The 25,907-nt window shown below is 41.5% G+C and overlaps 1 long non-coding RNA gene, 1 other non-coding gene and 1 pseudogene across 2 annotated transcripts; 1 reads left to right on the top strand and 2 right to left on the bottom strand.

The window, feature by feature from the left end:
• Positions 1 to 2,520: 2,520 nt before the first annotated feature.
• Positions 2,521 to 11,790, bottom strand: LOC106394672 (annotated as a pseudogene).
• LOC106394673 lies at positions 9,713 to 10,893 on the top strand. Its single transcript, XR_001278948.3, has 4 exons — positions 9,713 to 9,890; positions 9,977 to 10,042; positions 10,241 to 10,320; positions 10,671 to 10,893. It is a non-coding gene; the product is annotated as an uncharacterized LOC106394673 (long non-coding RNA).
• A 6,166-nt stretch (positions 11,791 to 17,956) lies between the features above and the next one.
• On the bottom strand, positions 17,957 to 18,063 carry LOC125586618. Its single transcript, XR_007323156.1, has one exon. It is a non-coding gene; the product is annotated as a small nucleolar RNA R71 (small nucleolar RNA).
• Positions 18,064 to 25,907: the final 7,844 nt, after the last annotated feature.

Here is a 25,907-nt window from a genome sequence, read left to right on the forward strand (position 1 = left end):
TATATCAATCTTCGAATCATCGCCGAATCTCACCTTTCCTATGACTGTATTATCCAAAACAGAGAAGTATCTCCCATCATATGGTTACTGGCTCCGTTATCTAGGTACCATATGTCTGCAGTATCCGCATGTGTCTCGTACTTTTCAGGTATGCAGTTTTTCTCATTGAGATACACCACTTCATGCATCATCAACTCATCTGCGTCTTGTGTATCATTATTTTCATTATCTTGGGCTTCTTGGAGCTTCAGAAGATGATCAGGACAATCTGTGGCATAATGTCCTAGCTTATCACAGTCATAACACATGACTCTCGACGTATCTCTGTCTCCATTATATCGTCCTCTTCCACGTCCTCTGTAATATGACCTTCCTCCTTGTCCTCTGCCCCGAGAGTTTCTGTTGTACTCACGGTTAGGGTGCGTGGATTGCGATTCAGAGTTTGCATACATCAATTTTTCTTGATCGTCATTTTGTTAAGGTCGAGTACTTGTTCAAGAGAGGCAACGATGTGTATAAACTTTCTTCGTGGAAGACTTGTCATAAACTTCTTCATTAGTTTAGATTCTTCTATACTCACCCCTAAAGCTGCAGATTTTGATGCAATCTCGGATAACTTGCCGCTAAAGTCATCGATCTTCTTTGTGTCTTTCATCTTTAGTCTTTCGAAACCAGACATTAATGTCTGCAGCCTTGCCTCCTTGACTCTTTCTGCCCCAACATGTCGAGTTTTAATGGCTTCACATACTTTTTTTGTCGTGTTAAGTTCGCCCACTTGCAGAATCAACACCTCTGGTATAGATTGGAAGAGAAGAGCTATGGCCATGTTTTTCTTGTCTCCGTCGGGAGTTTCTTCTTCTACAGCTTTCCAGACCTTATGCACCTTTAAAGAGGTCTTCATTCTTATTTCCCAAACCGTATAATTCGTTGCAGTAAGCATCAGACACTTAATAGAGGTTCCTCCTCCTTCTTTTGGTTTTGTATCCATTGCTATGATTTCACCACTCATCTTTCATATGCTCTGATACCAAATCTAGAATCAAAGATTGAAAGTATGTCAATATAAAGAACTAACTCTTCTTTATTAATGCTTAAGAAAACTCACTCAAAAACTTAAGTTCACAAACTCTCAATCTCTAACTCTCAAGTTATGCCACTCTTTGACATATCTTTTATATAGAGATTATAACTTCCTAATCCTATTACATAAATATATCTAGATAACTCCTAAATATATTATTAATACCATCATAATAGGATTAGGTCTTTTACTTGCTCCTCAAGTTTCCTTAATCTTCAGGCTTATCTCAACAGCATATAGTCTCAGCCAGCTCTCAATTTGACTCCATGAGTTTCTCAAAAGATAATGTCAACCACACCTAGGTCGCAACCTTATTATACTCGTTATTACCGATCCAACCCTTCTTTGCGCTGGTATAACTTTCTGTTTCGATTTATACACTCTGTCGCACCTCAAAGATATGATAAAATAGATAAGAGAAAGGTAAGACCATTTTGATTTTGTGGCTAAGATTAAAAGAAATAAATAAAAAATCTTAAATTTGAATTTTGAAAAACACTAAGCCTCAACACACACATGCAAATAGAAGGAATATAACTTAGGGTTGATGTTGAGTTTAGATGAAGACATATTTTCATTACACTCCAAAAACTACATCAGTATTCGGTTGATAAATCTTATATCTCATACCATATGTATACATATATATATAACAATCTTTTAACATCAATCAAATTATTCAACACTCAGAATCTTCCAAATTTATATATTCTGTTTAAGCAAAGAATAAAATAAGTAAAATAGATCCAAACATGTTTAATTCGTAGAGAAAAAACATATTCAGAACTAAATTAATTAAAAATTCTAAACAGAGTAGAGAGAATCTAACCTTCACCTTTAGCCACTGGTTGGAAATGATCAATAAAAAGATGGGATGATGTAAGACATAAAAATGAAAGGTTTGCATATAGTGTCTTTGAAAATAAAATTTCTAAAAAATAGAACCTTCAAAAATGAAAATTTCTTAAAATATAAAATTTTGGAAATGGAAACTTTCTTGAAATAAAAAGTTTTCAAAAATATAATAGGAGGCGGTAAACTTACTGGAACGCTGAAAACTTGCCGGAAACTCGTCGAAATCCGCCAAGAAACCCGTCAAGAAAATCGCTTAAAAACTTTCAAGAAAATTCGCTGGGCATTGGGTAATTCAACAACAACTGGTCCATGGCAATGTATTGCTTTGACTGGATGAAGAAAAAGAGAAGAGGTTAAACTACCTATATAGGTAAAAGAAATGAGCTACCATTTTGGGTCATTACAAAATAATTAAATACAAACTCAATATACTGAGTTTGAGAGTGCGATTCACTACACTCAACATCAACTTCTGTTGCCAAGCATTGCCAAGCATTCCGCGTTCGAAGAATCAAGAAAATACATTCGATATTGATTATTCTACAACTATACATATTATTTGTACCTAGCAGCAAGAAAAGAATCTAAGCCCAAATAGCAAGAGAAGACATGAGTCCAGCTCCTAGGAACAACATCATATAAGAAACTATTTGAAGCCTAAAGTTACAACTCATCCTCTTACTCAAGAAATCAGCAGCTATGAGATCCACTAAAGCCATGTACACAAGTATCCCTGCCGACAGAGAATCCAAGATACCTTCTGTGACCAGCGCTACAACGCTATGAGAGTTGAAAGAAGACGCCACTGCAGTGCCAATACCGATCCCTATCGGTGTTGTGAGGGCGAAAAAGCAAGCCATTATGGTCGCTGAGTTGGTCTTGAACTGCGCTTGGGAGATACATCCACCAAGAGCTAACCTTCAAAGAATTGGTGGAACGATAGTGCTGCTATTAGAGGCCGGATTGTCCATCAAGATTGAGATAATCCAGGTGATATACCGATGATAATGGAGTGTGACACGATTCCAAGCTCCAAAACCTAACAATGTTAATAAAGTGAGACTAATCTTGAGCTTACATTTGAGACTATACAAGAATTAAGAATCAGGAAACAGAGATTTGTACCTGAGAAACAACGATATGCCTTGCTCCACTTCCAAGCTCCAAACCTCCGTGCGAGTGTCCATGGTCATGAGCATGACCAATGTCGAGTTTATGGTATCCATCACACGAACCATGGCCTTGAAGGTGGCAATGTGTATGGTGAGCAGAATGAGCATGAATGCCAACAATGTGAATGCCGCCACTGTCTTCTTCTCCAAATACTTTATCATCATTCACTCCATCCGCAACCACAGGGACAACAATACTCCCTGGAGACTGTTCATCAGACTGATGAGGAGCTTCCCTCTCTTGCTTCTTCTCATAGTACTGAGTACCCATGAAATTGATGCTGCCATCAAATCAGTAGCTGAACCAGAGGCCAATCAGTTGCACCAATCAGCTAACCAAAAGACCAACCAGGAGATGTGTTCAATAAAAACGTCGTATCTAACCAACCAGGAGGAATTTTTCCATTAAAAAAATTTTCATGCATTCTAAACTCAAAAAATAGTCAAGAAAAGTTTGAATCATCTTCAAATCTACTCGGACCAAGAAGATATGAATTTTACAAACTGGAAGTTATCCAGCCCGTCCATGTACGAATATCCGAGTTTAGAAGTTGTTTCAAGCCCACTGAAGAAACGTTCCGACCCAAAACAACTCATGGAATTCAATATGGATCTATTATCTTTCCAACAAGCCAAGAATGAGGAGAAAATTCCACGGAAATATGGAGTTATGGCCCAGTTCCCTAAACCGGTCAATCTAGTTCTGTAATTGCTTAATTTGGAGTCTCACCAGTTCAATCTTAGTCAAACCAAAAAATGGCGACCAGGAGAGGTTTCTAAGTATATGAGAAGTATATCCAACAATCCAGAAGGAGTAGAAGAGTTCTTACCATGCACCAGAGCCCACATGATCAGGAGGATCTTATTGTTTAGGAACTTTCCTAAATTTGATGCATCCCCACTTTGGAGAATAAGTGACGAACGACCAAGCCATCAAAGCTGCAGCGTTTTGGAAGAATTCCTTACTTGTCTAAGAGTCTTAAGATGCACCAGCACTCACCAGAGCACACGGATTCAAGGAAGATCAGACTTGCCATCTTTGGAGCTATTTTTGGAATTATTGCCCATCAATTCCCAACAGCTCTTTTCAAGCCAAGACTACAAAGATTTCGGCCAAGTCTTCAGCATTCAAGATGTTCCCAAGAAGCTTACCTACACCCTCAATCACCAAGTTAGTAAAAATTTTATTCATTTTTTATCAAAGATTGTTATTTGTATAAAATATCGGTCTTTAGAATTCAAAGAGAGATTCTTTTTTGTTCTATTGATTTCGTGAGTCTAGTTTATTTGTGCAAATCAAATAAGCTCAGTACACAGATTGAGAGAGTCAATCAATTTGATCCATCATTCCATCAGATTGAGAGATTCAATCAAACCTTCATCCGCAAATCCACTTCAATCCATCATTTGATCAAGCTGAGAGTGATACACATCCAGCAGCTTGATCCCACCATATCTATCCTTTCTATCTCTTTTATTTGTTTCTTTTATTCATTTCATAAACCGCATCTCATTGGTTTTGCTTTTGTTTCAGGTTTACAATCGATTTCAGACCATATCGACCAACCGGTCACATCTTTGGTTGATCCGATTTGAACCTCCAACAACCATTTGGGCGACCCAGTCTCTAGCCTGTAACATTTGGTATCAGAGCTTACATTTGGTATCAGAGCTTAAAGCTCCTATATCAGGTGATATCAATCCATATCTATCTTTGTTCTTTTCATTCCTTGCTAGTTTTCATTTATAAAATCCAAAAAAGCCATAAAAATTGTTATTTGCTTCAAGTTTGAATTTCTGCATTTTGTGTTCTTGAGAAAAGAAAATTAAAAAGAGAAAGAGTTTTGTTAGTTTGATCCACAAAATTCCTTTGACATATTAGTCTAGTTGTCTGCCTTCATTTCCCCCAGCTCCCCTTTCCATATTTAATTTTGCATACCATAAAATTTCTCATTTTGAATTTTTCTCATTTATGTTGCATCCTTAAAATTAAAAAAAAAAAAAAAGGAATCTCATATTTGTTTCATACCCATTTCGTGCATACCATATAGTAGTTATATTGTGCATTTAAATATATATATATATATATATAAAACCATTTAGTCTTTTTGCATTAGCTCATTTCCTAGTTTCTTTTTTCGGTTCATTTGCATTTAAAAAAAATTGTTTTTTCCTTGTTTCGATAAATTTAAAAACCAAAAAAAAAAAAGTATTTATCTTGTTTTCCTTTATAAATTTCGTGCTTTCATTGATAAAAAAAAAGTTTTGTGAATATTTCCATTTGTTTTCATAAACAAAATTTCAAAAAAAAAATACAAAGTTTCCATTCTCTTTTTATTCTTCTTTCCTTGTTTTGATAAGGCACAAATTGATTCTTCTTCACTTTGTTTGTGCAAGGTAAACATTGAGAAAATACATAGGAGAAACCATGGAATATTACTCAGAAGAAGAAGACTCTTTTGATTCAAGCCAAGACTACAATATTGATGAAACCGACCAAGCATGGTCCAGTAAGGGGGATGGCTGTGAAAGGTCGTGTTCTGCTGATGAATACTCTAGTTCAGAGTATGGAGACGACCCTGGTGAAGAAAGTCCTGAACCGACCGGGTGATTGTGGTCGAGTGGTAAGGAGACGAGACTGAGAAGCCAACACGTTTTAGGTTCGATCAACCTGCTGCGCGAAACTAAGTCACAATTATCCTGGTCACCTAACACGGATATGTGCCTATGCTTTAGGGCTCATTTGAATACCCGGAGAGAGAGTCTATCTGTGGGCTGCACCTCCCCTTGGGGATTAGTCTGGGCCTCTCCATGGGCCTGGGATACCCCCAGTTTAATCAAAAAAAAAAAAAAAAAAGTCCTGAACCTGAACCACCAGATCACTCTCAAGGCAACACAAGATTTAACAAGAAAGGAGGTTGCTGAGAAAACAAATCATGGAGCATTGACACTGATTCTGAAATCAGTATGGGAGAGGAAGATGAATGTGATCCATATCCTACCCAGGGTTGCAATCCTCTCAAGAAATCACTGACGCCAGCCAGCTATGGAGTTACTCCATACAAAGTACCAGGCCGATCCAAACCCACCACCACTAGAAAAGCTCAATCAACACAGCTGCCACAAAGAAGCAATCCAGAACAGAACGTGGGAACACACCTGATTATCTAGTCTTTTCAGGCTCTAGCATGGACCCTGGAGTCTATTCAAGATGGGAGGATGATATGAAGCAGTGGCTGCGAGCAAAGAACATCCCTAAGGAAGATAAGCTATCATATGCCCTTGATATGCTTATTGGAAAGGCTTACACTTGGTGGAAACAAGAAGATGCCCAGACTTACTACTCTAATCCAGTACTCAATTGGGAAGATCTTAAGGCACACATGTATAAGAGTTTGTAAGAAAGCTCAGGGCCAGCAACAAAATTCTCACAAGGCCTATGTACCAAGAAAATCGGTGGAGTTCAATGTCAACACCAAAGCCAAGACCAGCTGCTGAGAAGAGGCACGCCCACTGTCCTGATCCAAGGAAGTCATTGTCTACTTCAAAGAAGCCAGAGGAGGTTGAGAAACTTTCTCCAGCCAAGAAGTATCAAGGCTGGACAAGCACCACATCAAAGCACCATTACCAAGCAACATTAAGGAGAGAGGTGTCTAGCTTAAAACCAGAATCTGCTTCTATGCCTATGAGTGCTCACGACCTTAAGCCCAAGAAGGTGACATCAAGTGTCCTTACACCCCACAAAGGAGCTATGAGGTCGTCCCCAAACAGAGAAGTTTCAAGAGAGACCAATCCCTACACTTTTGATGGGATCACAAGGGATACAAGAAGTATGTCAAAGGTCTAAAGAAACTCTCAACCAACAAAAGGACATAAGAAGCCAAGGTAAGTTCTCTAACTCTAAAATTTTTAAAGATCAGACATGTTATAGATGTCATAGACGTGGACACTTTGCTGCTGTTTGTCCATCTAAGAAATTGAAAGAAACATCACCAGGAGAGAAAACTGAAATTTCAAAAATAAGTGATAGTTTAATTCAATCTGATTTGTTGGTTTCCAATGCTTGTATAATGCACTTGTCTATGCCAAAAAGTGTTAATACAGGTTCTAAGGAGCATGAGTCCATTAAAGAAGAACCACCAGGAGAAACCCTCGTGATGGACCAGAATAAATCTCAAGACATAAGGCGACACATGTTGCCTAAGGAGATCGATTCCAAGGCATCCATACTGGCCAATCCGACCAGCACTATACCAGGTATGACCCATGACCAAGATACAATTAGTAAAACTAATATGTGTGTTCTTGGTACAGGAAGCCCAAGTTTGGAACCTAGGGTTCAGAAGAATAATGAGCACTCTTGTCCAATGAAGAAGATCATTCTTCAAGTTGCTGAAACCATTTTGGTAAATCTAAACTTTACTTGTCCTATTTATAAGATTTCAAACCCAGATAAAATACACTTGTTTACTGCCAAAAGTGTCGAATTTATTTCAGGAACAGAAGCAAGTGATCACATTGATGATCAACACAAGGAGATTACAAGGTGTTTAGATGCCAAAGTAAAACAAGAAGTTACCACAAGAAACTTCTTGATTCCATACGACCCAGGAGATCAAGAACCACTCATCAGAGTGCCAGACCAAAACAGAGGAGTAGTGATGTCGCTCCTACCCAAAGGAGAACCACCAGATGTGCCATCAAAGATCAAACCGATCAAATACCAAGGTAAGGTCCTAGAATCTCAAAGGAGGATGAAACCTGACTTGCTCTATCTTGGTACAGATTATCCAGTTTCGAGGTCGAAACTTTTTCAAGGGGGAGGGTATGATGCGGCCATCAAATCAGTAGTTGAACCAGAGGCCAATCAGTTGCACCAATCGGCTAACCAAAAGACCAACCAGGAGATGTGTTCAATAAAAACGTCGTATCTAACCAACCAGGAGTAATTTTGCCATGAAACCAATTTTCATGCATTCTACACTCAACAAGGAGTCAAGAAAAGTTGGAATCATCTTCAAATCTACTCGGACCAAGAAGATATGAATTTTACAAACTGGAGGTTATCCAGCCAGTCCATCTGCGAATATCCGAGTTTAGAAGTTGTTTCAAACCCACTAAAGAAGCGTTACGACCCAAAAAAACGCATGGACTTCAATATGGATCTATTAGCTTTCCAACAAGCCAAGAATGAGGAGAAAAGTCCACGGAAATATGGAGTTATGGCCCAGTTCCCTAAACCGGTCAATCCAGTTCTGCAATTACCTAATTTGGAGTCTCACCGGTTCAATCTTAGTCAAACCAAACAATGGCGACCAGGAGAGGTTTCTAAGCATCTGAGAAGTATATCCAACAATCCAGAAGGAGTAGAAGAGTTCTTACCATGCACCAGAGCCCACATGATCAGGAGGATCTTATTGTTTAAGAACTTTCCTAAATTTGATGCATCCCCACTTTGGAGAATAAGTGACGAACGACCAAGCCATCAAAGCTGCAGCGTTTTGGAAGCATTCCTTACTTGTCTAAGAGTCTTAAGATGCACCAGCACTCACCAGAGCACACAGATTCAAGCAAGATCAGACTTGCCATCTTTGGAGCTATTTTTGGAATTATTGGCCATCAATTCCCAACAGGTCTTTTCAAGCCAAGACTACAAAGATTTCGGCCAAGTCTTCAGCATTCAATATGTTCCCAAGAAGCTTACCTACACCTTCAATCACCAAGTTAGTAAAAAGTTTATTCAGTTTTTATCAAAGATTGTTCTTTGTATAAAATATCGGTCTTTAGGATTCAAAGAGAGATTCTTTGTTGTTCTATTGATTTCGTGAATCTAGTTTATTTGTGCAAATCAAATAAGCTCAGTACACAGATTGAAAGAGTCAATCAATTCGATCCATCATTCCATCAGATTGAGAGATTCAATCAAACCTTCATCCGCAAATCCACTTCAATCCATCATTTGATCAAGCTGAGAGTGATACACATCCAGCAGCTTGATTCCGCCATATCTATCCTTTCTATCTCTTTGATTTGTTTCTTTTATTCATATCATAAACCGCATCTCATTGGTTTTGCTTTTGTTTCAGGTTTACAATCGATTTCAGACCATATCGACTAACCGGTCACATCTTTGGTTGATCCGATTTGAACCTCCAACAACCATTTGGGCGACCCAGTCTCCAGCCTGTAACAGAAATCCACAAGCAGAGTGATCAAAGCAGCAAGCATGGCAAAGAACCCAGGGAAAGGAAACTTAGAGCAAGGGAACTCCGGTAAGCAAGGGGCCAAGGGTTGTTCAAAGCTTTCGTGCCACCGGCTAACATGTGAACAAACCCGGTCGTTAGGATCACACCGGCTTTAGCAGTCACAAAGAGACTACTGTCTGTTTGAAGGAACATGCGGTTTCTCCCGACGAGTGGTATAGATACACCTAAGGGATGTTAAAACGGGTAAGGTGCCCGCGGGCTTTGACGGGCGGGGTTTAAACGGTAGAACCCGTACCCGTTTATTTATATGTAAAAAATTAACGGGTTCAACAAGGTTTACCCTTTAAGGCCCGTTTATATAAACGGGCACACCTCAAGTATAAACACCTCAAGTATAAACGGGTACCCCATTTATTTATTTTTTTCCTCTACAAAATATGAAACAACGCCGTTTTTTTAGGTTTTCTACATCAAAGGCTCAAACTCATCATAGTAGATGAAATCTGGAAAAGCTATACGAATCTAACTTTGAGAAATCGAGAAAAGGGTCCTTTCGATTTTCTTCACTAAGCTAAGGTAACCGCTTGTTTTGACATTTTTTCATCTTCTTCAACAGTAATCTCTAAAACAGTTCTTCTTCTGATTTTGATTCTGGGTTGCAGGAGTCCTCTTCTCTCGCGTTCACTACCACTCAATCTGAGTCCCGAAACTCTATCTTCGCTTCAATTGTAAGCACCATAAACTCATCCGTGTGTCTGTCTTTTTTTTTCCTTCTCCACAGAATTGAAGTGTTGTTATTTTGTTGATTCTTCTTTTTCTTTATTGAGATTCGTTGATTGAGTGAATTATTACCCATCTCGTTCTTCAGATTCAGTTTCTTCAGATTTTGATACAATGTTTGAACCACGTGTTTCTCTTCGGTACAGGCCAAGAACGTGGTACTTCTTCTACTCAAGGCAATAATTATCCTTCAGAGTCCACACCTCAATAGAAAAAACAGCCAGAGGTATAACCAACAAACCATGTTCAAAAATATTTACTTGTGGGTTATTTAGGCACCGTGTGTTATATATTATATGTGTTGGCTTGTCTGAAGTTCTTGGTACTTAAACTGTGTGTTCTTGAAGGTGTTTTTTGAATTTGAACTCTGCTGTGTACCTAGCTTAGTTGTGGTTCATCGCTAATAAGAGGTTTTTAGTAATCGTCTGTTTAGTGATTCCAAAGGTGGATTCTTTTCATTGTTTTTTTTTATGATTGCTAGCTGTTATCTCACTGTTTATCTTCGCCTGTGATGTTCCTTACTTAGATATTCGAATAAATGTATTCTTTTCATGTTTTGGTTTGGCATATTTTCAGATAACAAGAAGATGGAGAAAGGGTTGTTGGTTTGAGATCAAAGGAGGAGGTTGAAGTTGGTTTCTATCTTATTTTTCTATGGTTTGCAGTTTCTTTATAAGTAAACTTTATGTATTTTCAGATTCTCTATGGTTTGTTGTATTTCACTTTCTGAGTATCAGAAATCAGGTTCATTACATGTTATTAAACAGGTGAAATAATCAATCAAAACTGTATTTAAAAACATGGTATTTAAAAAAAAAAATTAAAACTGCATTTAGAAGAGAAAAAAACCATTACACCAAAAAAAAAAAGCCATAAACATAAACGCGTCTAACGGACCGTACCAAATAAATGGGCTTAAAACTAAACGAGTTTAAAATTAAACGGGTTTAAAAAGGTATGTAAGTAAACGGGCTTAAAGTTACAGGGTCTAAACGGGCAGGGTGTTAAACGGACAGGGTCTAAACGGGTCCGGGTAGCCCGTTTTAACATCCCTAGATACACCTGCAGCTCCGGCTAAGAGAATGGAAGCAATGGCTACTAACTTAAGCAGAAACGCAGTGGAGTCGTCACGACAAAGGTCAGACTCGCCTGCATTGCAAAGGATGGTTGATGAAGAAGCAGCCATCATTGTCTGAGGAACTACCTGCAAGATGGAGTCTGTTGCTGTAAACAGATGACCCATTGCAACAAAACCAAACATATCAGAACAAAAGTACTTGTTCTTTGATTTTCTACTCATTCAAACTTCAAATCACATGCAAAGATTTTGGAGTGAGGAGAAAAAAACACTCAATCTTTTCTTTTTTGTGGACAAAGTATGAAACTTCTTGTTACCTAAAAAAAAGGTAGGAAACTTCAAACAACATGCAAAGACTTGTGAAGGGAGAAAAAAATAGTTTTAATCTTTTTCTTTTTATGGTCAAAATATGAATCTTTATTTCAAAGGAGATCGTTGACGTTGTGTTCGATGAAGTATACCTGAGAGAGAATCTTTATCTGATCCAAACAAGTATAGAGGAAACAGTTTCCAAATAACCTAAACATTAAAACCCATAGTCAGTTTCACAAAATTCAAATTAAAAATAATAATAATTGGAAATAGTATCTGAGATTATCGAACATCGATGGAGAACATTGAGTGACCAAGAAGATTTCGTCGGGATCATGAAAAAGTTAGCGTAAGAAGAAGTATTCTCGTAAACTCCAAAGACATGAATGAAAGAGAGTGTAATTGTAACGACCGTGACCCAATGTGAGAAAGTCCATTTGTTTTTATTAATTAAAATCCAAAATCCTTCTTTTTATTTTGTCCCACATTGAAAGTTTAGATAACCTACCTCTCTTCCCTTCCCTTATATAAGAAACTCCACTATTTCTCTTTATTTTCATTAAGTCAAAGTATTTCTTTGCGTGTGACGAGTTGTTGTTGAATTATTCGACGACCAGTCACTAGTGAATTTTTCCGGTGGGATTTTCGGTTGAGCTTCCGGCGAGATTTCTGGGCGAGCTTCTGGCGGGATTTCTGGACGAGCTTCCGACGGATTTTTCTAGTAAGTTTGTCGCCTCCTTACTTCTAGTTACAGAAATCTATTTTAGAAAGGTTGTTATTTTAGGAGAGTTTCTACTTTAGGAAAGTTTCTATTTTTGGAAAGTTTCCATTTTAGGAAAGGTTCCATTTTTTGGAAAAGTTCCATTTTAGGAAACTTTATTTTTGGAGAATCTGAGCCTAAGTCGTTGATTGTCGTGTTGCAGCTGACCTCAGTTGACCGCATCTTCCGTTGTTTATTTCCTGCCAGTGGCTAAGGTGAGGGTCTATTCCGTAAATCCCGTACAAGTGTAGAATTCTTCCTATGTTAGTTTAGATTTCGAATCATGATCTGTCTGTTTGAATTGTGTCTGTTTCAGTCTTGATTGTTAGTTAGTTCATCCATTGTAAACTGGAACTAGGGGTCTAGAGGATTCAACCGTTGATTGGATTGTGTGATGTTAAGAGATGCGATATATATATGTATGTATACATAGTTATTAGTAGGGACTATGTGCGCGGGCGGGGGCTCAGAGATGTCTGGGCTAGCGACGCTACTTTGATTGTGCGGGCAGGGGTTCAGAGACGTATGGACTTGCGATGCTACTTGTGCGGGCGTGTGGTGCAGAGACGTTTGTACCATGGACGCTACTTGAGAGGGCGGGGGGTACAGAGACATACTGTACTAGCGACGCTACGTATTATATATCCATATGAGGAGATGCGGGGTGTATGGACTAGCTTTATGCTATCATCGCATTGTTTGGTTTGTGTGACGCGCTAGGCGTCGTGTGTGTTCATGTTAGAGCTAAACTTCCATAGTGGGAGTTCTATTTACTCAAGTCAGTGGTTTGCGTGTTTAGCATCCCATACCTCACGGAGTAACTCCCCTGTTGCTCAACCCTCCATTCCTTCCCCTTTCAGATGAGACTGACGAGCAGGAGTGATTGCTATCGGGCTGGTGCTTTGGGAGTTTTATTTCTGTCTTTTTCAGACTTGCGGATTTTATGCTTTTATCGATATTTTCAGGATTTATTATGTTATTTGGATTTATGGTCATTTATTGGATTTACGACTTTGGAGTTGACTTTTGAGAAGTAATAAATGGAGATTTCAGACTTTTTATTTATTTAAGTTATTTTGGAAAATACGGGTGTTACAATTTGGTATCAGAGCGGGGTTCCGTCCCGGCTCTGACCCGGGACGGCGATTTATGGGACTCGGATTTCAGCGGTTTTCAATGTTTGTTGGGGATTGAGAATTTCAAAATAAAAGTGACACCCTTCTGTCCAGAATCATTCGTTTAGTAGTTAGCGTTTCTGACTTTTTCTTTTGGTGTGGATGAAAATCAAGTTTCTGTTTGTTTCCTTTTGTTTTCATCTCGTGTTCTTCTCTCCTTCGTATTCGTTGAAGTTTTTCTCGTGTTCCGTCTTGGAATTCGGGACGAATTCTGATTAAGTGGGGAAGAATTGTAACGACCGTGACCCAATGTGGGAAAGCTCATTTGTTTTTATTAATTAAAACCCTAAACCCTTCGTTTTATTTTGTCCCACATTGGAAGTTTAGATAACCTACCTCCCTTCCCTTCTCTTATATAAGAAACTCCACCCTTTCTCTTTATTCTCATTAAGTCAAAGTATTTCTTTGCGTGTGACGAGTTGTTGTTGAATTATTCGACAACCAGTCACTAGTGAATTTTTCCGGTGGGATTTCCGGGTGAGCTTCCGGCGAGATTTCTGGGCGAGCTTCCGGCGGGATTTCTTGACGAGCTTCCGGCGGATTTTTCTAGTAAGTTTGTCGCCTCCTTACTTCTAGTTACAGAAATCTATTTTAGAAAGGTTGTTATTTTAGGAAAGTTTCTACTTTAGGAAAGTTTCTATTTTAGGAAAGTTTCCATTTTAGGAAAGGTTCCATTTTTGGAAAAGTTCCATTTTAGGAAACTTAAGTCGCTGATTGTCGTGTTGCAGCTGACCTCAGTTGACCGCATCTTCCGTTGTTTATTTCCTGCCAGTGGCTAAGGTGAGGGTCTATTCCGTAAATCCCGTACCAGTGTAGAATTCTTCCTATGTTAGTTTAGATTTCGAATCATGATCCGTCTGTTTGAATTGTGTCTGTTTGAGTCTTGATTGTTAGTTAGTTCATCCATTGTAAACTGGAACTAGGGGTCTAGAGGATTCAACCGTTGATTGGATTGTGTGATGTTAAGAGATGCGATATATATATGTATGTATACATAGTTATTAGTAGGGACTATGTGCGCGGGCGGGGGCTCAGAGATGTCTGGGCTAGCGACGCTACTTTGATTGTGCGGGCAGGGGTTCAGAGACGTCTGGACTTGCGATGCTACTTGTGCGGGCGTGTGGTGCAGAGACGTTTGTACCATGGACGCTACTTGAGAGGGCGGGGGTACAGAGACATACTGTACTAGCGACGCTACGTATTATATATCCATATGAGGAGATGCGGGGTATATGGACTAGCTTTATGCTATCACCGCATTGTTTGGTTTGTGTGACGCGCTAGGCGTCGTGTGTGTTCATGTTAGAGCTAAACTTCCATAGTGGGACTTCTATTTACTCAAGTGAGTGGTTTGCGTGTTTGGGAGTTTTATTTCTGTCTTTTTCAGACTTGCGGATTTTATGCTTTTATCGATATTTTCAGGATTTATTATGTTATTTGGATTTATAGTCATTTTTTGGATTTACGATTTTGGAGTGGACTTTTGAGAAGTAATAAATGGAGATTTCAGACTTTTTATTTATTTAAGTTATTTTGGAAAATACGGGTGTTACAGTAATTAAATAGGAGAATCTTGATAGAAAACAAGTTAGAGAAAGAAACAAGTTAGTGTCGACATCGTGATGGAGCTTGCAGTTGCGCAACGGACTTTATTCTATACTACGGGTTCGTATATCTTGCTGTGTGAAAGTGTTGGATATGTTGTGTGCCACAAATGATGACATGGTTTTTTTTTTTTAGTGAAAATATAAAAATATTATTATTTTTCAATTTTTGACAGACATGCAGAGATTAACAAAGAAGCAGAAAAGAAAACAAAATCTAAACAAAACTCAATCTAGCCTAAATCGGAGCATGACACAACACACTAGAATAACAATCCAGAAGCACGACCAGTTTGGTACCTACCGCTTGCCGCAAAAGACTGAACCAAGTTAAACCGAGAGTCAGAGCCCGGTAATTTTAGCCTCCCCGGTGCAACTGCTCTTAAAGATATTGGCTCAGCCGAGAACAGCTCGCGGAGTACCTCTTAGCATACACCCACATGAACAAACTGTAAAGGTAGAGGCCAAGAACACCAACACCAGCTAGAACAAGCAATTATTTGACTCGGAACCAGCCTATACACAATGCCAGACCAAGCAAAAACAGGCTGCAACCTCTGCACACCCTGACCAGTAGCCCCAAACCTGCACTAAAATGAAACCGCACACCACCACCAATCCTCAAACGAACCTCAGTGATGCTGTGATGTGAGCGAAAACCAAGCACTCAAAGCAAGGAGTCAAAGACACGAGAACCACTTGCACGCTTGAAGCCGTTGAGAACCAACGAGCTAACTCCAGTGCTGAAACAATTGACCAGAGCACATACCTAACCGAAGAACATACGCCTCTAGAGAATGGACAAGCCAGGGAATCGGGAAGAGAGGATTCGAAGTGAAGAGGCAGAGCAGGAGGCCACTGAGGAGGCATAGACAACTGATATCTTGCATATTTCTAATGTTTTATCCATTCACCCATGTGCATTTTGATCATATAGATTAGGATTTAGCCATGTTTAGGTTGCATTTTGCATACATGAGTCCTTATCAGGTATTGGAGTACCACATGGAGTTCTTGGAGACATTTTGGTGCAATTGGAGTCCAAAAGAAGTGTTTAAAGTGATCATTGGGCGAGCACCTTACCGGAGCGACCAGTCCGGAGCGACACCGTCAAGTCGCTCTGATCTCCCTATCAGAGCGACCTTACCAGAGCGACAGGGAAGAGTCGCTCGCGTTTTGATCACCCGGAGATGCGAGAACGAGTCCGGAGCGACCTCTCGCAGCGACACAGCGAGGTCGCTCCCGAAGCATGGAGCGACTACTCGGAGCGACGAGCGGAGGTCGCTCCGCGTCTTATTTCTGCTCGAACTTATGATTTCTCAAGGGCCTTTTGGTCATTTCATGATGCACGTTTTTATTTTCTAAACCTATGTTTTAATACTCTGTAAGCCACCAGGAGGCAGATCATCTTTGTTCTTAAGAAAAACCACCAAAAACCTTTGGAAAGTCATCTCTTGAATCAATTGATCAGTTTTGTTATTGAAATTCTGTGTTCTTATATCTATTTTTTTGTGTTTCTCTACATGATTAATCTGAAATCCAACATGGGTTTAAGAGGAATCATGGAGATTAGTGAGTAATCCCCCTTTGAATTCATGGGTTAGGGAGATTAAGGGTGATTAGGTTAGAGCTAGGATGTTTTAGTGTAGATCATTCATATTTCCTTGCTAGCAGAGTGAACCTAATGCATCTTCTGAGTTGGCCACTCAGTTGTTGATCTTTAGGCATTTCTCACCCGAAAGGTGTTCGAGGAAATGCCCGAGACAACTCTTCCTAGCTTTTAGCATACTTTGCCAAAGACATTTGTTGTTAGAGGTGCTAAGATAGCCATTGGACTTGCTAGTTATGATTACTTTCATATTATTCAACCAAAGACATTTGATGCTTGGATTGTGTTAGTAAATGAACATTCATCTAGACATAGAGTTTGTTTAGGATTGTGTCTAAGCTTAAGGTTGATAGTTTGATTGATCGTTTGCCATCCTTAGTTCGAAACTTGATCACCCGAGGTCTAATCCCTATATCCATGAGTTCTCTTTTCCCATAGTTAAGAAAGTATCATTTAGTTATTCCTTTTAGTTAGTTATAGTTTAAAAACCCTTTTAAAAACCATTGGTTGCACTTAGATTAAGTGATTACTTGCATTCTCGGTGCTTTCATATCTCTCAGAACTGGTTCGACAATCATTTATACTACAACATTTGTCTTAGGAGCCTTGAAAACTCCTAACATCAAATTGGCGCCGTTGCCAAATTCTGAGTAGATTTAAACATTGAGATTTAGTCAATTGCTTGAGACTAAGTCATTTTTATTTTCTTTTGTTACTGACTCTTTTTCACCTCCTCTTATTCTACAGGTGTATGAACTTGCGGAGCAACGGTCCATCAAACCTAGTTCCACGAGCTGCAGACATCAGAGCTTTAGAGAGAGAGTGTGCTAGAAAGAAAAGAGAAGAAGAGCAACAGGCTCAACTGCAAAGACTGAACACTGATATGGGAGACGTTCATCAGCATGATGCAGGCGTCAATGGCGCTAATAACAATGCTCCAGCTAACCAACAGCGAGCAGCTCGACCCATTGGCACTTACGATCGCCCCAACATTCATGGTCATAGATTGGGAATCCGAGCACCCGCTGTGGCAGCCAACAACTTTGAGATCAAATCAGGACTCCTCAACGTGATCGAGAACAACAAGTATCATGGCTTGGCTCTAGAGGATCCATTTGATCACTTGGACAGGTTCGACAGCTACTGTGGGTTGTCAAAAACCAATGGTGTGTCCGAAGATGCCTTAAAGCTCAAGCTATTCCCTTTCTCTTTGGGGGATAAGGCACGTCAGTGGGAGAAGTCTCTACCCAGCGACTCTATCACCACTTGGGATGATTGCAAGAGAGCATTCTTGGAGAAGTTCTTCTCTACTTCAAGAACTGCTAAGCTGAGAAATGAGATTTCCAGCTTTCAACAGAAGGGCTTGGAAGGATTCAGTGAAGCCTGGGAGAGATTCAAGGGCTACCAAGCTCAATGCCCACACCATGGTTTCTCTAAGGAGAGTTTGCTGAGCACATTCTACCGTGGTGCTCTTCCTAAGTACAGGGCCAGACTGGATACAGCTAGCAATGGGTTCTTCTTGGGGAGAACTGAGGAGGATGCAGAGGAGCTGGTTGACAACATGGTTAAAAGTGATGCAGTCTACAGTGGAGACCACGACAGAGGTAGTAGAACAGATGATAAGCAGACGAGGAAGGAGTTGAAGGCTCTACAAGATAAGATAGACATCCTCATTGCTGACAAAGCTACCCAAGAGCAGCTGCACTTTGTTGGCAACCCAAGCCAAGAGACACCAGTTGTTGTCCATGAAGTTGAGGGTTTGGAAGGTCAGGAAGAGCTGTGTTTCATCAACAACAATGGTAGCTGGTACAAGAAAGAGCCCAACTTTCAGTACAACAACTACCAACAGAAATCCTATTCCAACAACCAACAGAGTGGTTATCAGCCTCGGAATAATCAGCAAGGCAGCTATCAACCTCAGCAAAACCCTCCTCCTGGTTTCAACAACAAGGGCAACCATTCTTCCCAACAGCAATCTAATCCCTCTACCTCAACTCCTCAGGTCAACACCACTGAAGCTCTACTGAAACAAATCCTGGAGTCTCAAACAAGAAGTGAGAAGCATGTTGGCTATGAGTTGAAGAACCTTCACTCAAAGATTGATGGGAGCTACAATGAGCTCAACAACAAGTTCAGAGCTTTGGAGAACCAGTTTGCTGCCATGAACACTCAACAAAATCGCCAACAAGGTTCTCTACCTGGAAAATCTGAGCAAAACCCAAAGGAAACCATGAAAGCTATCACTCTCAGGAGTGGTAAGGAGTTACCTCAGAGAACTCTCACCAAGGATGCTGAGAAACAAAGTGAGGGGGTTGCCATCAACATAGATGATGAAGTGGTGATTGTTGATGAGAAGATCAATGACGAGATCTTAGAGAAGATAGTGGAAGCCAAAGGAAAAGGAAAGGTTGGAGAAGAGAAGAAAACAGTTAAGGATGGTGAAGTTGTCACTCCTGCCAGTGAAAGTTCTTTTGTTCCTCCTGCCTATGAGCCCAAGCTCCCATTCCCAGGTCGATTCAAGAGGCAGCTGCTAGAGAAGTACCAAGCTCTATTTGAAAAGCAAATGAGTGAAGTCCAGATCACAATGCCCATTATTGATGCTTTCATGCTGATTCCTCAATACAGCAAGTTCCTGAAAGATGTTGTAGCTGCAAAGAAGAAAGAGATGGAGGGCATGGTGATTCTCACTCATGAGTGCAGTGCTATCATTCAGAGGCTTGTCATTCCAAAGAAGCTAGAAGATCCAGGATGCTTCACATTACCTTGTGCTCTTGGACCTATGGTATTTGATAGATGTCTCTGCGATTTGGGAGCTAGTGTCAGCTTGATGCCCTATCTGTTGCTAAGAAGCTCGGCTTCACTCAGTACAAGAAGTGTAGACTTTCTCTGGTATTGGCTGATCGTTCAGTGAAGTACCCTGTGGGTATCTTAGAGGACCTCCCAGTGATGGTTGGAAATTATGAGATCCCTACAGACTTTGTGGTGCTTGAAATGGGTGAAGAAGCTCAAGACCCTTTAATCCTTGGAAGGCCTTTCTTAGCAACAGCAGGAGCTATTGTTAATGTGAAAGAAGGCAAGATTGATCTCCATCTGGGTAAAGGGCACATTCTCCATTTTGACATCAAAGAGGTAATGAGGAGGCCAACAGTTCAAGGGCAAGTGTTCTACATTGAAGAGATGGACGCCCTTGCTGATGAACTCCTTGAAGAGTTGTCACTAGAGGACCCTCTACAGCATGCTTTGACTGTAGAGAGAGAGGCTGTGGTGATTGAGAACCTGGAGAGTACTGCCTACGGGATGATGCTGGATTCACACCAGGGGTTTGTCAGTAAGGATCAGTACGAGGAGTTTCCACAGATGGTTCACCAAGAAGTCTCAGCCACTCAGCAAGATGACACCCAGCAGAATGACTGGAGTGAGCTTAAGGCACCTAAAGTGGAGCTTAAACCTCTACCCCATGGTGTAAGGTATGCATTCCTTGGTCCTAATGAAACTTATCCTGTCATTGTGAGTAGTGAACTTACTGAAACTGAGCTATCTGAACTTTTGAAAACGCTTAAAAGATTTAGAAAGGCAATAGGTTACTCACTGGATGACATCAAGGGAATATCACCCTCTTTGTGCATGCATAGGATACATCTTGAGGATGAATCAATGACTTCTATCGAGCATCAAAGAAGGTTAAACCCTAACCTGAAGGATGTTGTAAAGAAAGAGATTCTTAAACTCTTAGATGCTGGTGTTATTTACCCTATCTCAGATTCTAAATGGGTATCACCTGTGCATGTTGTACCAAAGAAAGGTGGTATCACTGTGATTAAAAATGACAAGGATGAATTGATACCAACAAGAACCATCACAGGTCATAGAATGTGCATTGATTACCGAAAACTAAACTCCGCATCTAGAAAGGATCATTTCCCATTACCATTTATTGATCAGATGCTTGAGAGACTTGCAAATCACCCATTCTACTGCTTTCTTGATGGGTACTCAGGATTTTTCCAAATCCCCATACACCCCAATGATCAAGAGAAAACGACATTCACATGTCCCTATGGTACCTTTGCATATCGAAGGATGCCATTTGGTCTATGTAATGCTCCAGCCACCTTTCAAAGGTGTATGATGTCAATTTTCTCTGATCTGATTGAGGATGTTGTGGAGGTATTTATGGATGATTTCTCTGTCTACGGATCTTCGTTTTCTGCTTGTTTGTCAAACTTGTGCAGGGTCCTACAGAGATGTGAAGACACCAACCTTGTGCTGAATTGGGAGAAGTGTCACTTCATGGTCAAGGAAGGGATTGTGCTGGGACACAAGATTTCAGAGAAGGGATTGAAGTGGATAAAGCCAAGATCGATGTTATGGTTGGTTTGCCCCCACCAAAGACAGTGAAAGACATCCGGAGTTTTCTTGGTCATGCTGGGTTCTACAGGAGGTTCATCAAGGACTTCTCCATGATCACTAGACCTTTGACCAGGCTGCTGTGCAAGGAAGCCACCTTCAGTTTTGATGTGGAATGTCTACAAGCTTTCAAGAAGCTGAAAGGTGAACTCATTAGTGCTCCAATTGTCCAGCCACCTGATTGGGATCTCCCTTTTGAGATCATGTGTGACGCTAGTGACTATGCTGTGGGAGCTGTTTTGGGGCAGAAGAAAGATGGCAAAACCCATGTGATCTACTATGCCAGCCAAACCCTCAATGATGCTCAGATACGGTATGCCACAACAGAGAAGGAGATGCTGGCAATTGTTTTTGCCTTTGAGAAGTTCAGGAGCTACTTGGTTGGGTCTAAAGTCATTGTCTACACAGATCATGCTGCCTTGAGACACCTTTTGGCCAAGAAGGATGCAAAACCCAGGCTTTTGAGGTGGATCCTTTTGCTTCAAGAGTTTGATATGGAGATTAAAGACAAGCCCGGAGTTGAGAATGGTGTAGCTGATCATTTGTCCAGGTTGAGGGTAGAGTCTGGTATTCCTATTGACGAAGGACTTCCTGAGGAGCAGATCATGGCTATTGAAGCAGTGATAGCAGTTTGTGAGACTGGTAGGAAGCTGGAAGAAGTCAAGGCAACAGAAGAGAAGGAACCTTGGTATGCTGATTTGGTGAACTACCTAGCCACAGGAAGAGAACCTTTGAATCTTGTGGGCTATGCCAAGAAGAAGTTCTACAAGGATGTGAAGAGATACTACTGGGATGAACCCTATCTCTACATTCTCTGCAAGGATCAGCTTTATAGAAGAGTGGTTGCAAATGAGGAGATTGATGGGATCCTTACACAGTGTCATGGATCATCTTATGGAGGCCACTTTGCCACCTTCAAGACAGTTGCGAAAGTATTACAAGCTGGATTCTGGTGGCCACATATGTTCAAGGATACACAAGACTTTGTCTCAAAGTGTGATTCTTGCCAAAGAAGAGGAAACATCACAAAGAGGAATGAGATGCCTCAGAATCCAATCCTTGAAGTTGAAGTGTTTGATGTGTGGGGTATTGACTTCATGGGACCATTTCCATCATCCTTTGGAAACAAATACATCCTTGTGGCTGTCGATTATGTCTCCAAATGGGTGGAAGCTATTGCAAGCCCCACCAATGATGCTAGAGTTGTAACCAAGATGTTCAAGAGCAACATCTTTCCAAGGTTTGGAGTCCCAAGAGTTGTGATCAGTGACGGAGGTTCCCACTTCATTAACAAACTGCTTGAGGGACTTCTCAAGAAGAATGGTGTGAAGCACAAGGTGGCAACCCCTTATCACCCCCAAACAAGTGGCCAAGTTGAGATTTCTAACAGGGAGATCAAGTCTATCTTGGAGAAGATTGTGGGGATCACAAGGAAGGATTGGTCCAATAAGCTCGATGATGCACTTTGGGCTTATAGGACAGCGTACAAGATACCACTGGGCACCACACCTCTAGGCTAAAGCTATTTCCAGGAAAGCTTAAGTCAAGGTGGTCAGGTCCTTTCAAAGTCAAAGAGGTTAGGCCATATGGAGCAATAGTTTTGTGGAGTACTGATGGAAGAGACTTCACAGTCAATGGGCAAAGGATTAAGCTCTACATGGCTACTGCACCAGAGGAAGATGGGGTTTCAACTCCACTGTCTGACCCTACCCCGGCCTAATCCAAAAAGAGGCAAAGTCAAGCTAGAGACTTAAAACAAGCTCACTTGGGAGGAAGTCCCATGCGTATCCTTGTATATATTGCATTGGTATTTTCATTTTCATCTTATTGAAAAAAAAAAAAAAAAAAGAGAGAGAAGTCGTGTGCAGGTGCTTGATCGATGCAGGTTCGAGCAAAAATCGTGCGTGGGAGCGACCTCTCACAGCGACACTTCGAAGTCGCTCCAGCTGGGAGCGACGTTACGGGAGCGACACCTCGAAGTCGCTCGGCTTAAAGACGTTTTGTGCTCCAAAAACGCTCTCGGAGCGACCTCTCAGAGCGAGCACATGAAGTCGCTCCAACTGGGAGCGACGTTACGGGAGCGACACCTCGAAGTCGCTCGCGTTTTCGTCGTCACGGAGCCCAAAAACTGGCTCGGAGCGACGTCCTAGAGCGACACCTCGAAGTCGCTCCAGCTCCAGAGCGAGGTTTCGAGAGCAACACTCCAGAGTCGCTCGCGTATAAAATCACGACGTGAGAGAAGGACTCAGGACCGACCTCTCGCAGCGACACCCTCACGTCGCTCCCGAACCGGTCCAGGTAAGTTTTCTGACTCTAAACCCCGGTTTACTTCAAGTAAACCGACCCTAACCACCCTAGACCGAACCGGACGACCCTAAACCTACCCCCAGCCCCCGCGAATCCATCTCTATCACTCTCCCCTCCTCTCACAAACTCTCAAACTCTCTCAAACTCACCCACACCAAAAATCCCAAAACTTTCTCAATTCTCACCCAAATCGACTAGTTCTTGTTTCTAAATCCAAGCTTTCGCCCCTGTAGCCTATTCCTCACCACCCATTCACCATTTCTTTTCATCCAAAGCAAGGTATTGAGTTTTAAAATTCAAATTCGTAGGTCCATGAACCCTAGGATTTAAAAATCGAAATTTGGTCATTTTCTTGCTAGATTGTGGTGAAATAGACTAGGGAAAGCTTATCTATCAAGTTGGGTTGTCGAATAAACGGTGAAATTGAGTTTAATTTGCACTTTGGCAAAGTTAGGGTTCATGGATTTGGGGGTTTTCGAATTTGACCTTACTTGGGTGTGTCTGTGAGTGAACTAGATGCGTTAAGGTGTTACAAGAGTGAAAATCGTTGCATTGTGTTGAACTTGAGTTTAAATTGATAATTCATTTGTTAAGTTCACTTTTGCAAATTTTCACTTGCAAAGTCTTGCCCTCTTTACTTCCATCTACTTATCCCTTTTCAAGTTTTTAATTTTTCAGGTGAAAATGGTTAAGAAGACAAAGGGAAAGTTGGAAGCTGAGAGGCAAGAAGCTGAAAGACAAGAGTTTGCACTAAGAGGAAAAGCTTTGCCCTGCGAGCCAACTGGCTCAGGGACGCAGAAGACTGTTCGACAGCAGACTTTGGCTGCAAGGAAATCGAAAGAACAGGAGAAGAGGGCAGGGAAAAGTGTAGCAGTTCCCATCCATGAGGAAAGTGAAACTGAGAGTGCTGATGAGCAGGCACCTACGAAGAAAGCCAAGATGTCCAAAGGCAAAGGGGTTGCGGTTGATCGAGATAGGGCGAAAACTCCATCTGTGGAGGAGCTGTATGATCACTTGAAGAATGAGGTCACTTGGACTCCAACCAGGTTCGCCGACCTTGATCTGCTGAAGGAGTTGGGTCTTGAATCTGACATTGAAGAGATGCTAGGACATTTGAAGATGCCAAAACTCCTCACCATGGCATATCCTTTCTACAAGGATGTCACTTGTCAGTTCTTATCTTCTCTTGCGGTCACTTACCACGACACCGCGCATGTGAGGCAAGGATGGGGCAAAATCAGTTTCAAGGTCAATGGACGAGAATACAACATGAACTTCAAGGACATTGGGAGAGTCATGGGGTTCCAAGACCTAGAAGACCACTCCCTACCCAAGTGTGAGAACCTTCCCACGGAGCTTTGGAAGTTGATCACTGGAAACAAACACACTACCGGGGCTGACAAGAATTCACACATCCGACACCCGTCCGTACGTTACCTCCACAGGATGCTAGTCCATGCATTCTACCCACGGAAGCAAGCTGGTACGGTTACTGAGGAAGACATGCGACTGCTCTGTCCGGCTATCCGTCCCTACGCCCAACCTGGAGTTTTACCCCTTCCCAGCACCGACATCTATGCTACCTTCGGGATGGTCAGTTTCTTTGTGGGTCGTCTCCAGCACTACAGAGACTGGGCGTGGTACACCACTGATTCGCGCCCAAAGATGGGGATAGGTGGAATGATCACACCACTGCTCCAATTTCTGAATGTTCCCTTGGGAAAGGACGCAGTGGGACCGAAGTTCATTGATGGCACCTACTTGAGGATTGCTACCTATTTTAGTGGGATGTATGGGAAGGACTACGTCTACCACTACTATTTGCAGGGCAAGCCAGTCGAAGTGGTTCTTCCAAACCGGAACCTGACGAGTTTAGAGATACCTGGAGCTATTAGCTTCAACATACCCCAGGAGTACTTTCTTGGAGAACACGGGCCTCTCGATCCAGTTAATGCTGCTCCATCAAGGAGAAGAAGTGTTCCTACGCGACATGACTCGCCTGTTGCAGACCCTTCTGAGCATATCTATGGACCTCCGCGCTACTACTTCAAGCCACATGACGGAGTTCTTCCCCCTGGAGCTCTTCGTGATGCTCATGACCACATTAGTCGCCTTCAGAGGTGGAACAAGGCTCAGGACAGAACGATAGAAAAGCTGAAGGATAAGTGCAAGGCGCTAAGCAAGACAGTAAAGAAGCAGGCAAAGACCTCAGCCAAATTCATGAAGAAAGTAGCTGATGTCTTAACCAGGGGAGGAATAGCGGGATGTAGCTCAGCAGACTTCGCTTTCGCGAACACCTCAAACCCCCAGCCTCCACCTCCGCCTGATGCTCTTGGCTTCCCCCTCACTGCTGCGCAGCTTCAGCGTAAGAGGAGGAACCCACCCACTCAACCTTCCACTTCCGGTAACAAGTCCCCCTCCCTCGCTTCTTCTGATAGTGAGGTCGAGATTGACGAGGTTGAGAGCCAACCATGGTATGGAGGCTCCGGTTCAGCATCCGGTGGTTACTACACCTCCTTCCCACCTGACGACGACGATGCTGGGGCATCAGCCCCCACCTA

This window comes from Brassica napus, chromosome C4, assembly GCF_020379485.1.
Source record: "Brassica napus cultivar Da-Ae chromosome C4, Da-Ae, whole genome shotgun sequence".
In the NCBI taxonomy this organism is placed as follows: Eukaryota; Viridiplantae; Streptophyta; class Magnoliopsida; order Brassicales; family Brassicaceae; genus Brassica; species Brassica napus.